This window comes from Perissodus microlepis, chromosome 11 (assembly GCF_051167445.1).
Source record: "Perissodus microlepis isolate ML-2025 ecotype Zambia chromosome 11, ASM5116744v1, whole genome shotgun sequence".
NCBI lineage: Eukaryota > Metazoa > Chordata > Actinopteri > Cichliformes > Cichlidae > Perissodus > Perissodus microlepis.
Window position 1 is genome coordinate 28,099,380 of NC_140471.1, and position 6,000 is coordinate 28,105,379.

The following is a 6,000-nucleotide window of genomic DNA, read 5'->3' on the forward strand; positions in this document are numbered from 1 at the left end:
GCGCCCAACTATATCAAATCGACAAAATGATGGTGTTAATTTCCGTATATCATTTAAATAAGGCAGAGCCGCCGTTTAGTCAAACAGACGCCCCTCTGCGGGCCTAAATGCAGCTGTCACACTTTCTCTCTGCCTGAGAGAAAACACATTCATCTCTCATGATGTTACAGCAGGACTGTGACAAAACCAACTGTTAAAGGCTTAATTGACACTAAATGCCGACCAGAAAATCCTGCTGTATTTTTTTTTAGTCAATCGGTGATCCCTGTGTTCCATATCAGGCATCTGACAAATTAGATTTAGGGTTAAACTTAACCTGAGTGTTAAAAAATGGTCACAACAGTTTGTTTTCTGACCACATGGAAGCAACAGAACAAGCCAAAAATTGACAAAAAAAAGGCAGATAAAGGATATTGTGAACATGTTTGCCAATAATTACAATGCATCGTCATTTGAGTTATGGATCTGGCTACCTTAGCGTCCTTAATTTACCTTTACGTGACAGTGGATTGTAACTTCGATCCACAGAATGCTTCACAGAGCTGAACTTTTGCAAGTCCAGCAAAAAATATGGTAAAAAAAATAAGAAGAAGAAGAAGAAGAGAGGATCAGAATGACACACCTGACATCCATGAGATAATGGAAACATCTCGGAGGATGTTGAATAAGTTACAGTCGGGGATAAACTCATTTGTGGAGGGGATGGAATTTCTCCTCTGACTGAGTTAGTGTAGCACTGAACTCCTTATGCTCCTCGATTTTTCACCAGCCTCTTGCTGACTTTGTAATTTCTCATAAATGATGGGCAGGTAGTGGAATTTTACAGCTATCTCTGAGAACAACATACTGTAAACCTGATAGCAGTGTATGAATTTTGTATGTGTGTTAGACATCTTGTAGTGCAGTCACTTTTTCTTCCAACAATCCAGAAACTGCAGATTTAGCAATCTAGATTTAGCAGTTTCACTAAACGGCAGTCGTGCTCTTTATCAAGTGAAATACTGATTCATTTTGCACTAGAAACAGCTCCTGACAAGCTTACTTTTGCAGGTTCTTTGATAGAGTTTGTCCATTTTAACCTAAAAATAGGATAACTGAGGCACTGTCACCCAAAAAGATATTTTGGTTGACCAAAAACAGTATTTTAGACTCTTACAGGTTATAATTCTTACATTTTTGACTGTCCAGAGCCAACTCCTGATGCGCCAGCAATTTAGCACTTGATTAGAAAGTGAGAACTATCAAATAAGCTCCATAACAGATTCTAATGAAAAGAAATACCAACTGAAATCAGATGTCAGTTTTGATAAAGCCCTTGATATAAATTAGTTTACAGGGAAATTAAATGCAGAAACAGTCTGACTGAACCACCCTGGAGCTGCACTGATGCTCACTGAATAACTGAATAAGATTTACACTCTTCTTTTACAATATATCGCTTTCATCTTTCTTATCATTAACGATTGTTTTGACTAAAAACTTTGGAATAAATCTTTTTTTTTTTGTTGCCCTTTGCTGGCATTTCGCTCGTCTGATATTCTTGTTTTTCTAGTTTGCGTCTTTCTGTCTTCACACCAGGTTTCCTTAATCACCTATCAGTGATTAGATGCTGTTCGTAACACCTTGACCCAGCAGCTAAAAAAGAAAGAAAAACAAGGTTTTGTTAGAAGTGTATTGTTTTCTTTTTAAAAGAAGCAAGCCTGCTGATATGCTTGCTTGGTAAAAAAAAAATGATGTAGAACATGGTGTGCCACAAAGGGCACAGAAAAGAAAAAATGGGCAGTGTATACAAAACATCTCCAGTGTGATGTTTTGTCTAAAAACAGTGAAATGAATTGTGGCCTAACACTTAAATGTAACACAAATGTTTTTGTCTGAGGAATGAGTGTCACTAATATTTCTTTTCTTTCATTTAAAACACACATTGTTGGTCTTCTTCAGGGCAGCGACTGTATGAGGAAATATGATCCAATACCTCGAGGATCCAGTCTCAGTTGCAGATGGGACTTTACTAATCATGTCTGTCCATCTTCTTGTTTTGCATTCATCACCAGCTTGAATAGAATCTACCCTGCAGTTCCACCTCTCACCAGGAGTGGGAACAGTTCACCAAGGAAAATTCTGGTTGGCTGAGAAACAGATGGAGAGACGTGTTCACTGCCAGGGCTCATGCAGAGTGTACAAAAGGATGTGAAGGTGGTGTCTGTATTTGTTCGAGGTCAGACACTTGAAGGAAACCGGGGTGAGGGCTGAACCAGAAACAAAAAAGAATACACAAGGATGTGCAGACATGTGGCTAAGACCCATATTTACCATGATTTGTAAAGTTCTTCCTCTTTCTTTTTTTTAAATATCACATCGTGTTGACATCTATTTTTCAGCGCTGTATTTTGAGTGTTCATTTTACCTCTAACCTCCCTCGGTGCTTCTGTTAGGAGTGTGTACGATGTGCAGGGAAAAACCATTTGACTCCCAGGCCACACACCAATGTCTCCTGCCTCACAAATGACAAACGACCTGGTAGCACAGGGAATTATCAGAAGTCAGCCTGTGAAAGAGAATCAACAAACTGCAGAAGGCCATCCCAGCATGAGATTTGGCATCTGCGCTGTCAGCAGCAAATATTGATTTAATAATACTGCTTTACTATCTTTGAGTATGCAAATTGACTGTCTGCCCAGAAACCTTTCTTAATAGATTTTGGAAAGGGAATAAGTAATGTAGATCAATTTTTATGCACTTTGATTCACTGGACATCTCTTTTTAAATTGGAGCCAAAATGATAATTGGGAAAATGCATTTATTCGCTCTGAGCTGGAAGACAGATCTATACCACTCTTCTGTTTGTTTACAACCAGCAGCTGGTGGTTTTCAGTTCAAATGAGGCAATTTTTATTTTTGTACTTAGCTGTGTGAGTTGTTATTTTTTCCGCTACTTTTTGTAAATTTTAATTATTTCTGCCTACAAAAAGTAAGGCTATCACTGCGAATCTGCCTTTCACCTTCCCTGATTAGAATGGTTGACACTAACTTGCAGTGACGGTCAAGGCCCAATGTCATTTTCTCTTCAGTGGAAAAATAATCTGCTGAAAACCTTAAATGCATTTTTATCTAATGCGCTGTCCTGTAATCAGGTTATGGTAGAATTTAACTTCATTTTCAAGGGCAAATTGACAGAAAGACGCATGCAAAGCCTAATGAAGTCTGCCGACCCACCTACCAGGACCTATTAAGCTGACTAAAGAACTCATATCTTTCTTAATCACTTTATAAAAATATTTAAAAAGTGCAAGCTTTTCAATGAGTTCTGTGCAGCTTCCCTTGTTCTCTGGATTCATATTTACTTTGCAGATATGACAGTGCTATCAGTCTTCTTATCTACTACTCAGCAAGACATCAAATAAGCCTCTTTCCCTAAAATGTCAAACTGATGTTTAAAAGGTTAAGAAGCTCATAGCATGCCTAGATTATAAATCTAGGCATTGGCCCTTCACTGGCTGGTCCCATCTATAAACATGAATGTGCAGAATTATGGGAAAAAGTAAGAGTAACTCGTTGACCCACTATTGATTACGTGATTACGTGAGCGATTAAGGGTCACACGAGCCAAGGTGTGTGGGTCATTACCATCACAGCGACTGAGGTTTGAATGCTCTGTGCAGACAGGTGGACCACAGATGCACAGCACCCAACGCTCAACGGGACAAGAAAGGACACGCTTGATGGTTTTGCTTTTTATATGTCCCTTCCTTTTCTCCTCTTTCAACTCCTCCATTCCTATGCCCTCACTATAATATATGCAGTTTGGAGGGATTATGTGAGAAATTAACGGACTATCGAAGAAACTGCACTTTTCAAGTTTTGGTGAGTGTAATTCTAGTGTTTTATTCATCACTAATGTGCAGATATGTGTGCCTGTTTGATGCAGTATCGCAGCCTCGATAAAGAAGCTTGAAAATTTTGTCAATTCTTCCTCCAACAAAAGCCAACATGACGGCAGCCAAAATGTTAGAACAGAAGCAATTTTATTATAGTTATTTTACAGTTTTCCATTGGTGATATTTTTTGTTTCCTCAACAAATTCCATAAAGTCTGTTTCTGTAGCGTCCTTTTAGATGTGCCTATTTTTGTCTCTCAACCACAAGCCTCTTCCCTCTTACTGAAAAGTTTCATCATCACTAAGAGGAAATCTGAAAATGGATTACTAGTTTATACCTTCAGTAACAAAAAAAGAAACACCCACTGACCCATTTTCAGCCACATTTATCAGATGACCTTGTGTGATGGACAAATACAGGAGCAGATTTCATCACTGAAGTAAGTGGGTCCGGTTGTTTGGAGGATTATGGCTATAGAGGCAGTAAATTGATAAATTTATCATTCACTTTTTAGACAACATTAAACTGTATGATACATTAAGATTTATCTCCCAGGGTAACTTTTCTTTTTCCTTCCTTTTTAAACCTTTCCATTACCTTTGGATCTATGCAACCTTGAGGATGTCTTGTAACACATTCACTTTTTGTACATCCAGCTTCAGCTTTGTAACATTCAGGTTCTCTACTTGATGATGAATGTGCCTCTCCTGCACCTCATCTTCTCTGTAGTCTAGCGGGAGGGACACGAATGCAAGGTAGCACAGGGTAGGCTAACAGTACAATGGAAGTAGTGCTAATGGGTTAGCGACAGACGGGATTTTAGCACAAATCTGAGTGAGAGAGCTATTTGAGAAATGTTATTCCTCCGTTTTGTGCACGTATATACACTCAGTGCTCTTCAGATGCATTCTCTGCACACAGGCCAGTCCAGTCTATTTATGTAGACTTCATACATTGGGTACATTTGCATTTCGCAGACTCTTGTGAAGCCTGCATTTCGGTTTCATGCAGCATGGCATATTAAGAAAGCAGGTGCACACTGTCTGACTTCAGCAGTGTGATTTGTATTCTACACTTGTAACTCCGGTTTTCTTTCCATTTTCATAATATGTCATCATTATCTTTTCTACCTCTGGATATGGCTTTAGGGAGCTGGAAGCTCTAATAGCTAATATCCCTGTTTAAATTTAGGATTTAGCAATACAGAGGACTTTTGTAGAAAATGGAATGACTTTTCTTTGATATTTTTGAAATATTCAGGGCATAGAAAGCAGAAACTCTTTGGCTAACAGTCCCAGAGGCACACCGAAACTTTCATGTTGATGTTCTATTGCGTTTTTTTCCTCCCACACCCGATAAAACTTGTCCTCCTCTTCACCTCTGGCTCTCTGGTTCCTTTTCCTTCAGTGTGACTCACTATACTGCACGGCAAAAACATTGCTGGAGGTTAGAGGATTTTAGTGTGATGGGTGTACCGTGAAACTGATTATGTGTCCACAGTGTTATTTTGCACACACAATCAGCTTTCTGGATGAACACCAAGAACACTTCATTCAGCCAGAGGAAGAAAAACAAAAACAAAACTGAACCTAACAGGAATCCCAGAGGATAAATTTACTCTCCTAATCACACAAGTTGAACTCATAGTGGGCTGGGACCTCCACTGGACCGAAGGAACTGATTCAACCTGTGTTCACTACCTAAAACAAACAATCCAGAGGTTTCAAGTTGCCTCTTGTTAGACAATCTCATATGTACTCATCAGGCTTTTATGTTATTACTATTTTACACTTTTATCATCCGTTTCTTTACATGACGTCTTCTTCATGACTTCTTTTCTGTTCCCCTCACCCCCAATCAGTCATGGCAGATGGTTGCCCCTCCCTGAGGCTGGTTCTGCTAGACGTATCTGTTAAAGTGGAGTTTTTCCTTTCCACTGTCACCAAGTGCTAGCTTATAGCAGGCTGTCTGATTGTTGAGTTTTTCCCTCTAATGTTGCAGGTTCTTCACCTTGCAATATAAAGCACTTTGAGGTTACTGTTGATGAGAATTGGTGTTATATAAATAAAACTGAATTTGAGTGAATTTTGCTTCTTGGTTACTTTAATAATAAATTTGTGCA